Here is an 18,124-nt window from a genome sequence, read left to right as displayed (position 1 = left end):
CAACACAATAATAGTAGGGGATCTTAACACCCCACTTACAGCAATGGATAGATCATCCAGACAAAAAGTTAATAAAGAAATATTAGACTTAAATGAAAAACTGGACGAGATGGACCTAGTAGACATATACAGAGCACTCCACCCAAAAACAGCTGACTACACATTCTTCTCAAGCGCGCATGGAACATTCTCTAGGATAGACCATATGTTGGGAAACAAAGCAAGCCTCAATAAATTTAAGAAGATTGAAATCATAACAAGCATCTTTTCAGACCATAAGGCTATGAAACTGGAAATGAACCAGGAAAAAAAAACTGGGAAAGTGACAAAAATGTGGAGATTAAACAACATGCTACTGAACAACCAATGGATCATTGATGAAATTAAAGGAGAAATCAAAAACTATCTGGAAACAAACGAAAATGATAACATCCCATATCAAACCATATGGGACGCAGCAAAAGCGGTCCTGAGAGGGAAACTCATAGCGATACAAGCCCACCTTAACAAACAAGAAAAAGCCCTAATAGGCAACCTTAAATTACACCTAACAGAACTAGAAAAAGAAGAACAAACAAAGCCCAAAGCCAGCAGAAGGAGAGAAATAATAAAAATCAGAGCAGAAATAAATGATATTGAGACCAAAAAAACAGTAGAAAGGATTAATGAAACAAAGAGTTGGTTCTTCGAGAAGATAAACAAAATAGACAAACCCTTAGCCAGGCTAACTAAGAAAAAAAGAGAAAAGGCTCAAGTAAATAAAATTAGAAATGAAAGAGGAGAAATTACAACGGATACCATGGAAATACAGAGGATTATAAGAGAATACTATGAGAAATTATATGCCAACAAATTGGACAATCTAGAAGAAATGGATAAATTCTTAGACTTATACAACCTCCCAAAATTGAACCAAGAAGAAATGGAGAATCTGAATAGACCAATCACAAGTAAAGAGATTGAAATAGTAATCAAAAACCTCCCAAAAAATAAAAGTCCAGGACCAGATGGCTTCTCCAGTGAATTTTACCAAACATTCAAAGAAGATTTAATACCCATCCTCCTCAAACTATTCCAAAAAATAGAGGAAGATGGAACACTTCCTGAATCATTCTATGAGGCCAACATCACCCTGATACCGAAACCAGACAAAGACAATACAAAGAAAGAAAATTACAGGCCAATATCGCTGATGAACATTGATGCAAAAATCCTCAACAAAATATTGGCAAACCGAATACAACAATATATTAAAAAGATCATACACCATGATCAAGTGGGATTTATACCAGAGACGCAGGGATGGTTCAACATCCGCAAATCAATCAACGTGATACATCACATCAACAAAACAAAGAATAAAAACCACATGATCATCTCAATAGACGCAGAGAAGGCATTTGACAAGATACAACATCCATTTATGATAAAAACTCTCAATAAAATGGGAATAGAAGGAAAGTACCTCAACATAATAAAGGCCATATATGACAAACCCACAGCTAACATCATACTCAACGGGGAAAGACTGAAAGCCATTCCTCTGAGAACAGGAACGAGGCAGGGCTGCCCACTCTCACCACTCCTGTTCAACATAGTACTGGAGGTTTTGGCCAGAGCAATTAGGCAAGAAAAAGGAATAAAAGGAATCCAAATAGGTAACGAAGAAGTGAAACTCTCACTATTTGCAGATGACATGATTGTATATATAGGAAACCCTAAAGAATCTGTTGGAAAACTGTTAGAAACAATCAACAACTACAGCAAAGTTGCAGGGTACAAAATCAATCTACAAAAATCAGTTGCATTTCTATATGCTAATAATGAACTAACAGAAAGAGAGCTCAAAAAGATAATACCATTTACAATTGCATCAAAAAGAATAAAATACCTGGGAATAAATCTTACCAAGGAGGTGAAGGACCTATACAATGAGAACTACAAGACATTATTGAGGGAAATCTACGATGACATAAAGAAATGGAAAGATATCCCATGCACGTGGATTGGAAGAATAAACATAGTTAAAATGTCTATATTACCTAAAGCAATCTACAGATTCAATGCAATCCCAATCAGAATCCCAATGACATTCTTCACAGAAATAGAAAAAAGAATACTAAAATTTATATGGGGCAACAAAAGACCCCGAATAGCTAAAGAAATCCTAAAGAAAAAGAACAAAGCAGGAGGCATCACAATTCCTGACTTCAAAACATACTACAAAGCAATAGTAATCAAAACAGCATGGTACTGGTACAAAAACAGACACACAGATCAATGGAACAGAATTGAAAGCCCAGGAATAAAACCACACATATACGGACAGCTAATTTTCGACAAAGGTGCTAAGGACATGCAATGGAGAAAGGAAAATCTCTTCAATAAATGGTGTTGGGAAAACTGGACATCCACATGCAAAAGAATGAAAGTGGACCATGTGCTATCGCCATTCACAAAAATTAACTCAAAATGGATCAAAGACCTGAAGGTGAGACCTGAAACTATAAAACTCATAGAAGAAAATATAGGCAACACACTATTTGACATTGGGTTTAAAGGAATCTTTTCGGATGACATGCCTACCCAGACTAGGGAAACTAAAGAAAAAATAAACAAGTGTGACTTTATCAGACTAAAGAGCTTTTATAAGACAAATGAAATCAGAATCAAGATGAACAAACAACCAACCAGCTGGGAGAGAATATTTGCAAAACATACATCTGACAAGGGGTTGATCTCCATAATATATAAAGAACTCACACAATTGAACAACAAAAAAACAAACAACCCGATCAAAAAATGGGCAGAGGAAATGAACAGACACTTCTCCAAGGAAGATATACAGATGGCCAATAGGCACATGAAAAGATGCTCAACATCACTAATCATCAGGGAAATGCAAATCAAAACAACACTAAGATACCACCTCACGCCCGTTAGAATGGCTATAATCACCAAGACAAAAAACAACAAATGTTGGAGAGGATGTGGAGAAACAGGAACCCTCATACACAGCTGGTGGGAATGCAAATTGGTGCAGCCTCTATGGAAAACGGTATGGAGATTCCTCAAAGAATTAAAAATAGAGATGCCCTATGATCCAGCCATCCCACTACTGGGAATCTATCCAACGCACCTGAAATCAACAATCCAAAGAGGCTTATGCACCCCTATGTTCATTGCAGCATTATTCACCATAGCCAAGAAGTGGAAGCAACCTAAGTGTCCCTCGACTGACGATTGGATTAAGAAAATGTGGTATATATATACAATGGAATACTACTCAGCCATAAAAAAAGACAAAATCGTCCCATTTGCAACAACATGGATGGGCCTGGAGCGTATTATGTTAAGTGAAATAAGCCAGAAAGAGAAAGACAAACACTGTATGATCTCACTCATATGTGGAATATGAACCAACACATGGACAGAGAAAACTGGACTGTGGTTACCCGGGAAGTGGGGGTGGGGGGTGGGCACAAGGGGTGAAGGGAGTCATATATGGGGTGATGGACAAACAAAAATGTACAACCCAAAATTTCACAATGTTAGAAACCATTAAAATATCAATAAAAATCAAAAAAAAAAAAAAAAAAAAAAAAGCACATTCTCCTGAAGTTAAAGGACATTGTGCCTCCAACATGATACACTTACATCTTAACTTGAAACACTTCACCAAAAACTAGAGCCTCCACTGGGGATGTTCCTTGGACCTACAGAGGCTCATGTGTCCCCTCCTGCCCCTCTCCCCAGATGAAAGGGAGACCATCTGGCACACACTGTAAACCAGATGTGCTGCAAGAACCAGCATAAAGGTCTCCCTGTGCTCACAATTCCTGTCTAGGAAGTCAGAGAACTTTTGGGAAATGCAGAGAAATGGCCAAATTAGTTTGCCATGGAATGTATAAACCCAAGTGACCCCATGATTGGATTTCATCCTCTGACCACAAGAGTGCCAGGCAAGGGAAATGACTGCAGTTTTCCCCATCTAGGGCCCGTGAAGACAAACTGATTGACTTGAAACTTTCAGGTTTCAATTTGCCCTCTACCCAGATGGCCCCTGGGGATGGGTGGAACAGCCCTTCCCCTCGAAAACTGGTTTAACTTTTTTCTCTTTGGTTTCTTTGAAGATGGTATTATCTGATGGAATTTTTTTAAAAAAAGTAATACATACTATTTTTCTAATTATAAAAGAAGTACATATTTATTGTAGAAGTCCCAGATTTATTTCTGGTAGTCTCAATAAAATATAAAAGATCACATTTAAAAATGAGCTGCAATCCCTCCACCCAGAGATAATCTCACAATTGACATTTCAGTATATTTTTTATTGGATTTTTTATATGAATATATGTGGGTGTAGATGTGTATTTTTAAAAATCAGGACCAATATTTTTCTAGCATAAATTACCCCGCTATAAAGGGACATTCTGGAATATAGACTTTCTCTATACCTCTGTCTAAATTTCCCCAGGCTTGATTTCTAAAAGAAGAATTAGTGCTTCAAACATACAAACATTTTTGAAGCTCTTGGTGCACATTGTCCAATTGCCTTTCAGAAAGGTTGTACCAATTTTTGCCTTATCAGTTAGTTTGATTTTATTTTTGAAGGAAGTTTGCTTCCTTCCCTGAGTGTTCTTTGAATTGAGATTCTAGGGCAGGATGAGGCTATTGAGTGATACAATCCATCTGTGACACTTGGTGGTGTGCTACATGTACTTTTCTCCTCTATCGGTGAAGAGGTGAGCTAGACCAGCTCAAGAGTGCTTTCCATCCAAATACCCCACGACTCCATGAGTCAAAGACTGTGCTCTCAGAATCCCCAGCCTCCAGCCCCTCTCATGTATTTGGGTACCAAGGGTTTTTTAGCACTATTAACATGTATTTTGTTTATTATAAGCACCAATATTTATACAGAACCAAAGAAATATCTATTGAGGGAAAGGACCTGAGGTCTGGTCTGGTAACAGTAAAATATCCGACCTGAAGAAGGCAAATAGGACTTCACACACTCTATGGAATGTCATAGTAAGGGAGGTTCGAGTGTGTCCAGGTTGGATGACGAATCCCTATTTCTCAATGTGGTAGACATTTAATGGGTTGGGGCTACCCTAGTGTCTGATTCCCTTTCTACATTTGGAGAATTCTCCACCAAATGAGCCTTGGAACAGTGTATTCCCTTCTCCCAAAAGCCACATACTTATTTTCCCAGCCTCTCCTGCAGTAGAACGGGGGTACGTGATCCAAACTGGGGTAAGCAGATGCCCATCCCAGACTCAGAACTGGGAGCTGGTGACCCAAGAAGCAAGATGAGGAGAGAATTCTTTCTGTAGCAGCAGCAGTGGCAGCAACATCCAGTTTCCAAATGGGTGTAGTGGCAGCAGCAGCTCCCAGGGTCCAGGGCTAGTGGTATCGGTGAACAGTTCTGCAGAGTGGATTTGGCTTAGTCCTTAGAGCATTTGTTCTAAGCCTGTTCCTGTCCTCTTTTCTAAGCCTGTCTCCTAACCTTCCCAGTGATTCTATGGGCTCCCTGATATCCTTTCCATAAATTCTTTTTCTGCTTAAATCAATCTGTTGCTTGCAACTAAGAATCCTGACTGATATATTAATAGCCTCTTTAGACTCAGTGTGCTCATCTATAAAATGGGACTATTGGTGCCATCTCAAAGCACTGAGATGAGAACTAATGAAAGATCACATGAAGGCACCTAACCCCACACCAGGGCATATAGTAGAAGCTCAACATATGGTGGATGTTGGTCACCCATATGGTCACCCTTGTTTTCAGTTTCGGGAATCTCAGATTCCCAAAGAGATCAGGATGTGTTGCGGAGAAGAAAAATCAACTGTTTTACTCAAAGTTGTAAACATCACTATCATCATCTTGGTTATAGCAGTCATTTATTGAGCACTCTACTGTATTCCTGGCATGATGCTAGGCAATATACGTACCCCACCTCTAATCCTCACAACAGTGCAAGGTACATATCCCTCCCATTTTACAGATGAAGAACCTGACACCACAGTGGTTAACAATTTCCCAAGGAATTTAAGCTCTATGGAGCAGAAACTGTAGGAATTGTGCAAAAGTTTAGAGAATTCTCAGAGAGACTGAAGAACTTGAAATACAAACATATTTGGACATCCATACATAACCAGTTCAATCATTTTGTCCATTTTGTTCAATCATTATGGACAAATGGGAATCCCAGATCTCTTTGGGAATCTGAGATTCCCGAAACTGAAAACAAGGGTAACCATATGGGTGACCAACATCCACCATTTAACACTATTAAATGGTTTGATTGAGGTTTCAGAGTTGAAACTCTGACCAAGAGTCCTGTGAGTTCAGTCAAAGGAGCTAAATAGTAGTGCCTCCATTTAGACCTAAAAGTCTCAATGGGCACGGGATGGTGTTTATCAGAATCATCTTGAGAATTCTTTCAAACCACACATACCTGCCCTCCTCACTACCCCAAAGAAAAGGGATTGAGTGGCAGCTGCTGATACAAGTAGATCCTGAGACCAGTCTTAGACGCTCTGCAATTTGGGGAAACACAAGAGAACTTTTTTTTCATGAAGACTCAGAGTCCAGCTTGACTGTCTCTAGGCACTAGGAGAAAAAATTTCCAAAGGTCAAAAATAAAAATACTAGTTTCATACAATGCAGCTGGAGTGACATCTCAATGACAGGAAAATGTGAACTATGTGAGAGGGAGAGTCAGACATGCACACAGACACGCTCTTCTTAAGGTGGGAACTCCAGAGCTCCAGGCGTCTGGAAGGGGAAACCACCCAGCAAAGGCCTTGTGCTCCTCGCATGTCTTAAAACCCAGGCTATCCTTTGGTTTCTGAAATGAAAAATTACACCAAAAGAAAGGCCTGATTTTTAGTAACTATCCTTAAAAGGAGTCTTTCACTAATTCTGGGGAAGATATTTTGCTTGAGTGTTTTCCCACCTTGGCAAATGCAATTCAAAGGGGTTGGATCGAAGGGGTTTTACCCTGGGCAAATGGTTGAGCACAAAAACCCGGCAGACTCCAGGAACAATTTAAAGAAGAGAGAAGAGATTTCCTTGAATTGATATGGTGGAGCCAAAATAAATGGCTACTCTGGTTCTCTTAAGAAAACATTATTGCATTTTTTCACAAAAGAGATCTCTGAGGCAACTGACTAGGAGACCTGGGTCGGGATTCAAAGAGCCTGGGCCGCGCCCTCGAGCCTCTGAAGCCGGTTGCTCAGCAGCCACGTGGCCAGAGCAGGGGAAGGGGGCGGAAGCGGCTTTGGACAGGAGCAGCCGTTCACAGCATGTGAACAGACCTGGGTTTTGACAGATTAAAGATGGCTCCTGCAGATAGGGCAGGAATGGGTGGTGTCAGGGCATTCACCCAAAGCTCTCCGTCAACAGTGGCAAAGCAAAAATGCACATGGACAATCCTGGATCAGTAGTGAAGATTTTGGAAGGAAATCTTAGCAAAAAGCCAGAGCAAGAGACGGGAGCAATAAATCAGGCCGGGAGAAAGTCTGAGTTGAAGGATGCTGCTGCCTGGTCCATCACTCCCCAGCCAGTGGAAGCACACGTGGGTCCCAGCCGGCGTTGACACTAGCACCCTGCCAGCTTATTCTGGCTCCGAGAAAATGAGAACATCTTGGCTAAAGATGTTGGGGGCAGTGAGTGATTTTCAGTAAAATAATTTTTCCCCAAAGGGGAACCGAAGGCCTGGGGCCTCTTACATCAGGTAAAGGAGCTAAAGCATAGTTGCCCAGTGCTGAGGTTTACAGCACTCATCATCCCAAAAAGCTGATGGAAAAGAGAAAAGCAAGACAAAAGAAACAGTCCCCATCTTTCAGAGATGTTTCCTTGGGTACCACACTGCTGATTTTTTGTTGTTGTTGTTAAATTAACAGTGAAATGCCAACAAAACCTCCCCAGTCGCTAAGAGTGGTTAAAAGCCTAGGATTTAGATTCAGACCTCTGAGCCTCAGTTTCCTCATCCATATAATGGGTGTGATAATTCCTGCCTCACAAAGTAAGGATTAGACAAAGCACAAGAGCTGAGTATGGCAGCTGAGATCATTTATAACCACTTCAGAAAAGTGGTTTTCCAGGAAACATGACAGTTCCTGGGAAAGAGGCTCTATCCCTTGAAATTCCTAAGTGTATGGCCAAGGAAAAGCAGAGAACAATTAGCTTACTAGTTGTGTGTTGATAAACATACATCCACAAGAAAGGAAGGGAGGGAGGGAGGCAGGGAGGGAGGGAGGGAAAAGGAAGGAAGGGAGGAAAGAATCTACTTTGGACTTCTCAGCCTCTGCCTCTCCTATCTACCCCTCACTCTGAGGTCAGAGCAACCTTTATAAATCCAGATCCCTCTAACCAGGTCTTTCCCTTGTCCAGAATTTGCACTGGTTCCCCATACTCTAAGGAAGAGGTCCAACCTTCCTCAAACAAAGGCCTATAAAAAAAGGCACCCCCTTCCCACTCAAGTCACAGGCACGCCCTGCAGGGGTTCTCATGAAGGGTGGCACTGAACTCCACGCACACCCATACCCCACCCCCTTGGGCCTTTGGAAATGTTTGGAAAGCTTTGATTGTCACTATGGGGTACAAAGTAGAGAGGAGATGTAAACTGTGTGCAATATAACTGGGGAGTGGTCAGTCTCCTATAACAGTCCTGCCAAAATGCCAATAGCAGCCCTGCTAAAAAACCCTGAGCTCCTCTGTATCTTTGTTCCCACACTATCCCACAGTGTCTAAAATGCTCTTCCCTTCACTCCAGTCCACCTGACTTCCTCATCCTCAAAGGCTTAGTTCGAAATTGATCTCCACTAGGAAGCCTTCCCAGACCCCTGTACTCCCCCAACAGGATCACTGATGGTTCTTTCCTAAATACTCCTCTGAACCAGCCCTCCATCTGCATCCAGTGGTCCCAGTTCTAGCCAGGCCAGTGGTCTGTGGGGTTGCTCACAGCCGTCCCCACCCAGAAGAGCAGACTACCAGAGTATCCCCTCTTGGCGACCCCCACCCCTGGGGTCTACTTTGAGGCCCCTTGGCCCTGATCACATCATCCACGGCACCTGTCAGGGTGTGGCCTGAGCCAGCCCTTCCTTCACCAGAATCCCTCATCATGAACCTAAGAGGCCCTTAGAGGAGAGGGCCAGTCACCAGCTTGTCACCTCATGGCCTCTGACCCTCTCACCCATTCTTAAACACCGGTTCTCCCAAAGAAAATGCATTTGCTATAAAGGAATTGTAGCCCTGAGTCTGAATGGTCTCAGACCACTGTCTGCACTGGCCTTCTGCAACTATGGCTTTGATGCCGGCCTAGGTGCACCCACCCCACACCAGCACCTCCCCATGCACCCTGGCACCCACCGATGCCACAGGCCTGGAGATCTGTGCCTGACTGGGGACCCCTATTCACACTGGATTAGTTGGCACATCTGCCTCCCCACACCCCAAGGGCTGAAAAAGGTCCTGCTCATCTTGGCAATTCATACTGAAGGACGGAAGGAATGATGACCTCTAGCTCTCTTTCGCATCCACGAGCACATGTAAACAAAGTCTAGAGGGCAGGTGTCCATCTTCTCCAGGAACTGCATGGGAGTCTTGCAAGATTAACTGTGAAATCATCTTGCTACCAGCATACTCAGACTTTGTTGAGAGCCATGTTGCTGAGACATCTGCTCTTCTCTTTACTTTTTTCTGTGAATTGAAGTATTTTTTCTGGGTCATTTAAAGTTGTTTGATTTGGTTAATACCTTATTTATTTAATAATAGATTCCACCCTGGAAGCCAAGTTCAGGAACTAGGAGGCAGGGTTGCTATTTCTTTGATAGAGATCTCCTTGGCTCCAGTAATCTTAGTTCAGACATGCTCTAGGAAACAGACTCAAATTGAAAATTCAGATTCCTCAGGGAGGTGCTATAGTGGTAGAGACAGACATATAGATAACTATATGCTTCAGCAGAAGGCTGTCACTGCTAAACAGAGGGACAGGCACACTGCTAGAATAGAAGTGCTAAATAATATGTGGTGAATGAATAGAAACCAGCAATCAGTTTGAGAATAGAGGTGGCAGCAGAGACACAAGTTATTTATATAATGATCATCTTCGTGTTTGCTTAAAAGGCAGCCCAAACTGTAATTATGACATTTGATTATTGTCTGACATTAATTAGTTGCCAGATTCATATCCTTCAATCCATTCTGCACACTGCTACGAGGTTAATATTCTGAAAATATACTTCCTGCCACCCTCCCCTACACTTAATTTTCAATAGCTTCTCATAATCTACAGATCAAAGTCCTTAGCCTGGCATCTGAGGGTCTCCCCCGATGCTGCAACATGGGCCACGCCCTCCCCATTTCCCACCCCTCCCCTGCACCAACCTTCCATTCCAGGCGAAGTGGTCAACCGACCGTCCCCCAAACATAATGGAGAGGCCTTGTCACCTTTGTGAATTTGATCATGCTGTTCTCATTATCTAGAACGGCTTCCCCTTTCTCTCAGCTCCTCCAAATCCTGCCTTTTCATTTTCAATTTCCCCTATACACTCACTCAGCTGCTCAGTTTCCCAAAGCCAAATCCTCCCAAATGGCACAGCTTATTTTTTCAACCAGGTTGAGAGCTTGGCAGGCTTGGCAGTCCAATTAGGTCTGGTGAGGAGGATGGATCACAGGATCCACACACGGCTACCTGAAGCCACCTCAGCACCACCATGACAGGCTAATGAGAATGGAGCAGAAATTGAAAGGTGCGTAGCGAATCGAGCTCGTTTTTTACTTTTGCTTTACTCATCACTGACAGTCTCACAAATTATCCTGGACTCAATGAGTCCATTTAAAAAGAGCTTTATTCTTTTTTACGAAGTCATGCTGGACAGGAATCCTGACTCAAAACCTTGCCCAGTCGTGGCTGCAGGAAGGATGCTGGGACCTTCCTGGCCAAGGACATCACCCCAGGACAGCTTGGGGCTTCTCGTATCCATCCCCAGAGCATGGCAGTGCAGACCCAAGCAGTCCTCCTGGTGGCCCGCGGCCATCCACAAAGATAGCCATTTCTGTCCCCATCATCCAAGGACTCAAGTGAAGTCCCTCTCCCCTTGAGGCCCAACATCAGGGGAGTTGGCTCCCAGAGCATCTCTGCCACTTTCTAGCTGTGTGCACTTAGTTAAGTCATTTAACCTCTGGGCCTCAATTTCCTCAATCATAACCTATAGATCCTAACACATACCTTGCTGTTCAAGGATTAGAGATAATATTATAAAGATATTGATATCTTTATATTGTTAAGGACTGTTTAAGGATTACAGATAATATTATAAAGATATTGATACAGAGAAGACGACAAGCAACTGTTAGTTATGGTGACCTCTGGACAGCTGTTGGGCGATCCTAAAAACTAATGCAGAGTGAGATCCACATAGGCAGGTAAGTCATGGAGACAGAGCAGAGATCCACAGTGAGCAGAGAGTTGGACTCTTTTTGCATCTGAAATGCCATCTCCTCATCGCCTGCATTGCCACCACACAAACACACCCTAAATTCAGCCCTTCCTAAGCCCATGCAGACCTTCTCAGGTTGACCCCCTCGGAAGTCTTGTTTCTCTCCTATTTTCCCCTACATCTCCCTGTTATTCTGGAGTCACTGCCATGTGCACTTTTGTCCCTTGAGAACCCACGTCCCCTTTCCACTGTTCTACAGACACGACCCAGGAGCGCAGACCAGAGCACAGCCCCCATTCCCCACTTTCACCTCCTAGTGTCTCCTCACAGAAGTCTCTTTCTCTTTCCACCCGACCTCTGCCTGACCGATCCCCGTCATTCCGCTGAAGTGCATTCTCCATAAATGCTTTCTGAATGAACAAAAACTCCTGTCGTTATTCACTATCTTACAAGCCCTTTAAAAGAATGCCACCAACTCCCCTCCGGTCCTGGCCTCATCAGGAGACACGCAGCCCCACTCTGGAAGGCAGGTCAACCAGAAGCCGGCTGTAAAATCTAGGCAGCCCAGCTCATCCAGCCACAAAGGCAGTGACCCTTGTTTCTCCTTCCAGCCTCACAACCCCGGGAAGACAGACCACCTTTAACTAGGTCAACCAAATTCACAGTCTTCGCTCCACTCACTCTCCTTCATTATGGTGGCTCTCGGTTGGAGGCACTAAATTTATTGTGATGATTTATGCCTGAAAGAAAACAGAGTTTCACTGATTCTTGGCTGAACTGGACAAGATCTTCCTGTATGGAAAAGCACACCAGTGGGGACAATAGGATAGCACTGAACTGTCTGCACTGGGGGACTTTTCTAAAAAATGTCCTGAGCTGGCTAGAGCTAAAATCCTAGCAATTTTGAAATAAAAGTCAGGAAAAAGGGAAACTGCTTTCAAAAAGCCAGTCCCATTTAACTCATGACGAGCCATCTGTCACAGGACATGACCTTCTCACCCCTCCCTTCCTCTCTGCTTCCACAAATGACTAAGCATAGCTTTCCTCTCATGACCCCACAGACCAACCCCTTGGTAAATAAAGGGGGATAAACAGCTACCGTAGAAAAACACATCTTGCTCAGACCAACCCCCTTGCCCCAAACTGTCTGCCTCAAGTTGTCCTTCACGTTGATACGCTGCACCCTAAAAACCAACAAGAAACACATTTTCTCGTAACAAATGAAGAAAATGTTGATGCAACATGAAATCACGTTCCGTGGTATTGAGGACTCGCTGGGAACGAGCCGAAGGACACCCTTACCCAAGTGAGTTTGTTATCTTGTTTGCTTTACCCCTGAATGTAAAGCTGCCCAAACACGAGGCTTACAAAACGAGGGGTTCTTGACCTTAACGTGTGTGTGTGTGTGTGTGTGTGTGTGTGTGTGTGTATTAAGGACGAGTAAAAGCACAGCATTATTCTCATTCCTGTGAAACTTTCGCTCCACCTACACTTGTGTAACCAGGTCAAATCAAGCCTGAGCTACATGAGAACGTGGATTTTAACTTTAACAAATACATCAAGTCATGACCCTTTTGTTTTGCTATGCTGCCTGTTCCAGACAGGCAGAAAAGCCACCATTAAAACCAAGAGGTATACAAGACTTCACAATTTATTAAGAAGATTAGCTGGCTTTAGTTTGTCCACTAATGATTAGTCACAAATGTGCCTTCCCTCGGAAGCCTTGGAGGTCAGGTAATTCAAGGAACAGTTTGGTTTAATTTTGTTTCCCTTTCTTTTTGATGTGTTACTACGTGCTGTAAATTAATGGCTATTTTACGTACACCCATTCCTAACCAGCTTATATACAATGCGACAAGCCCACCTTAAATATTGTATGTTTTTTCACTTTCCACTATATTTGTAGAGCTGCCTGCTGTGAAATTACAAAGTTCATGGTTCAGCTGAACTTTTGAACTCAAGTGAGGATTTGACACAGCAAAACAATCTAAATGAACCCAACACGAAGTTTTCATAGTCGAAACTGCTTTTCAGCCTATTGTCTGGGGTAATTGGGTAGGAAAGTTCTTTATTGATGTTGTAAAAACTACTAGTTTAATAACAGGCAGAGGGAGTGGAGAGGAGATGAGTGGATGTACCTTGGAGCGTCTAAAATCACGCTTCTTTGCGAGTTCACTGAACTCTACCTGACCCTGCGAGGAAGGTCTCCCCAGGATAACCCACCAGCTCCAGGGTTGTGACCGAATGGCTGCAGCCTGCCAGCTCAATACCTCAGAGCAGAATGACTTCTCAAATGCCACACAAAATGACAGCAATATTCATTTAAAAAATAGTAGCTGCTATGATGCATCAAATGGCTACCGAGTACCAGATCCTTTACATACATTTTTTCATTCAGTCTTCACAAAAACTCACTGAGGCTGCTATTACCATCTCCGTTTTAGAGATGGGACCAGAGAGATTAAGCAATTTGCCCAAGATCACACAGCTAGCATTCGGCCTCTCTGTGCCTCAGTTTTCTGAGGCACAACAGTTTGCAAAACAAAAAAGTTGGACAAAGTGATCTCAGATTTGAGGTTTTAGGTGCTGGCTTATGCACGTGGGGCAATTGGGGAGGGAAAGTTCCATGCAGAAGAAGACGGAAGAGCTTGCATTCACAGTATCTCCTTTCACCCTAACACAACCTATGAGGCAGGTAGGATTACCAGCACTTGACTAAAGAAATTGAGTTTAGGTGGGTTAATTGACTTGCCCAAGGTCACACAGCTGGAAAGAGCACAGTTAGGGTGGAATCCCTGACTTAAAGCTTATTCTCCTTTCACCTCTTAACTGCCAAGTCGATGGGATGTCATTTAGGTTTCCTTGCTTCCACATCCCAGATTTTGATTGAGTTTGAAAGTAAGGCTTGGCCGGTTGGTGATGGGAAGGAAAGTTTCTTTGCTTGACTAATATCAGATTGATTCTTGCAGAGTTTTTATTTTAAGATCAAAAGCGTCACCTCCTGGATTGGGGAGCAAATGTGTCCAGAAAGCTCTCCTGCAGAGTGGGGCTAACTCCTGTTATCACTTCGTGCCCACCTCCAACCTACGGTGTGACTGCTCCCCGAAAGCTAACAAAGAGAGAAAGTCTGCTGGACACTAATAATTGAGGTAAACTGCATAAAATGCTTAGTTTAGACGTTTAGTAAATGCTTAACAACATTACCTATTATTATATTTTTATTATTCCTCCTTTGAAAATGAGGACATGCACATCACACCCCAGCCATATGGGGTCCAGCAGGCTGTCTCTCTTACATTTTACATATGCCTGTCGTAAACAATATATAGTTGGATTTTTTTTTTTTTTTTTTTTTTTTTTTTGTGAGGAGATCAGCCCTGTGCTAACATCCGCCAATCCTCCTCTTTTTTTTTTTTTTGCTGAGGAAGACGGCCCTGGGCTAACATCTGTGCCCATCTTCCTCCACTTTATATGGGACGCCGCCACAGCATGGCTTGCCAAGCAGTGCGTCGGTGCGCGCCCGGGATCCGAACCAGCGAACCCCAGGCCGCCGCAGCGGAGCGCGCGCACTTAACCGCTTGCGCCACCGGGCCGGCCCCTGGATTTTTTTTTAATTTGACAATTTTGTCTTTTAATTGAATACTTCATCCATTAATATTTAATATAATTACTGATTTATATAGGTTTAAAGCTACCTTTTTATAATTTGCTTTCAAAGTTGTCCTACCTGTTCTATATTCCTTTCGCCTCCTTTTGTGTCTTTTTTTGGATTACTCAAATATTGTTTTATTACTCCACCCGTCCCATCATTTGCTTGGAAATACATACACTTAGACTATTTTTTAGGGGCCACCCTAGAGATTATAACATGCCTCTTTGATTTACCAAGTTCTAGTGTTACTTGATACTTTTACCCCTTCCCTATTAACCCCTCCTACACGATGTTATGCCATGATTATGTATTTTAAAGAAGCACCCTACATATCATAATGGTTATACAGTCAATATTAATTTAGATTTAGCGAATATTTGCCTTGGTTGCTCTTATGTCTTCCTGCATCTCTGAGCTTCCATCTGGGATTTTTTTTTTCTGCCTGAAGAACACTCTTCTATATTTCCTTTTTTGCAGTCTGCTGATGACACATTTTCTTGACTTTAGTTTGCCATTCTTAAAGGATATGTTCCTGGGTTTAGAACAGTAGGTTGGCAGTTTTTTCTCTCAGCACATCAAAGATATCATTTCATTGTTTTCTGGCTTCCATTGTTTCATTGAGAAGTCATTTATCATTTCTTTTGAGAAGTCAATGTCAGTCTAATTGTTGCTCCTTTGTAGGTAATCTATGCTCTTGCTCTGGCTGTTTTTAAGATTTATCTTGTCTTTGGTTTTTGGCTGTTTTACTGTCATGTATCCAGGTGTGTGTTTCTTTATGTTTAACATGTTGGGGTTGAATCTGTGGCCTGGTGATTTTACCAGTTTAGGAAAATTCTCAGCCTTTTATCTCTTCAAATGTTACTTCTGCCCCATTTCTTCTCCTCTCTACTTCTCGATTCCAAATACATGTATGTTAGATCTTCTCACCCCTTATGTCTCTTACCCTCTCTTTTGTATTTTCTATTCTTTTTGTCTTTCTATGCTTCATTCTGGGTGTTTTCCACTGATATAGCTTTTCACTAATTTTCTTTTCAACCATGTCTAATCTTCTATAAAGCCTATCACTATATTCTTAATTTGGGTTATTGTGTTTTTTAGTCCTAGATTTTTCAGTTCTAGATATTTGTTTAGCTTTTCTAGTTATCCTCAGCAGGAGGGTTGGTCTGAATTACCTCATCTATAATTATTGATATTGGAAGTTTTCAAACTTTTAAAAAATGTTTTTTACTTTGAGATTTTTCTCTTTCTAGATTTCTTTTGCATTAAAATGCTTTTTCTTTTATGAAGTCATGATTAGAGTGGGTGAAAGTTTTGTTTTTGTGTGGTCTGTTTTTAATAGCTTATTTGACAAAAAATAATGTCAATCTAATACCAGACCCCAAAATTATTTTGAAGTTTTAATCATTCATAAAATGATTTATAAGTCCAGGAACCACTGCATTATTATAACAAACCTATAGGGTGGGTACTATCATTCTTCCCATTTTATAGATGAGGAGACTGGTTTATAGAAATTTTATAATACAACTTGTTCAAGATGATGCAGTCAGTAAGGACTGAGTCAGGTTTCAAATCCAGGCTTAATCTTTCTCTGGAGACTGAGGAGTAACTTTTTAATTTTAAATTTTCTTATGGTTAAATATACATAACATAAAATTTACCATTTTAAGTGTACAGTTCTGTGCCATTAAGTATATTCATACTGTTGTACAACTATCACCACCCTTCATCTCCAGAACTTTTTCCTCTTCTCCAATTAAAACTTTGTACCCATTAAACATGAATTCCCTATTCTCATCTCCCTCCAGCCCCTGGCAATCATGATTCTACCTTCTTTCACTGTGAATTTAATTAGTCTATGTACCTCATAGAAGTGGTATCATACAATATTTCTCATTTTGTGACTGGCTTATTTTTCTTAGTCTGATGACTTCAAGGTTCATCCATGTTGTAACATGTGTCAGAACTTCCTTCCTTTTTAAAGTTGAATAACATTCCATTTATGTATATACCACATCTTGTTCATTCATTCGTCAGTTGATGGACACTTGGCTTGCTTCCAACTTAACTTTTTTATTTGCAATTTATTTTATTTGCAAACCTTAGTATGTTCATTCATCCATTCATTTATTCATTCATTCAACAAATATTTGTGAGTTCTTATTATAAGCTCAGGGGTTTACAGCTGTGACAAGATACACAAGGTTCTTCCTCATACACTGCTGGTGGGAATGCAAACTGTGCAGCCACTGTGGAAAACAGTATGGAGATTTCTCAAAAAATTAAAAATAGAAATACCATATGATCCAGCTATCCTATTACTAGGTATTTATCCAAAAAACTTGAAATCAACAACTCAAAAAGATATAGGCACTCCTGTGTTCATCGCAGCATTATTCACAATAGCCAAGATGTGGAAGCAACCCAAGTGCCCATCAACGGATGAATGGATAAAGAGGATGTGGTATATATACAATGGAATACTACTCAGCCATAAAAAAACACAAAATTGTGCCATTTGCAACAACATGGATGGACTTGAGGATGTTATGCTGAGTGAAATAAATCAGACAGAGAAAGACGAATACCATATGATATCACTCGTATGTAGAAGATAAACAAACAAACACATAGATAAAGAGAATAGATTAGTAGTTAAAAGAGGAAAAGGATGTGGGAGGAGCGCGAAGGGGGTAAAGGGGCACGTACGTATCGTGACGGACAAAAACTGGATTGTTGGTAGTGAACAAGATGCAGTCTATACAGAAACTGAAATATAGTGATGCACACCTGAAATTTACACAATGTTGTTAGCCAATATGACCCCAATAAGATAATAATAACAAAAAAAGAAATTGTTAGTTTTAAGTGTGATAATAGCATTGTGATTATATTGAAAATACCTTTTTCTTATAGAAATGCATACTGAAGTGTTTACGGGTAAAGTGATATGATGACAGGGATTCATTTAAAATACTCCAGAAAAACGTGTAGCGAGATAGATGACACTAGAATGGCAAA

The sequence above is a fragment of the Diceros bicornis genome, chromosome 6 (genome assembly GCF_020826845.1).
Source record: "Diceros bicornis minor isolate mBicDic1 chromosome 6, mDicBic1.mat.cur, whole genome shotgun sequence".
Taxonomy (NCBI): domain Eukaryota; kingdom Metazoa; phylum Chordata; class Mammalia; order Perissodactyla; family Rhinocerotidae; genus Diceros; species Diceros bicornis.
This window is presented reverse-complemented; position numbering follows the sequence as displayed.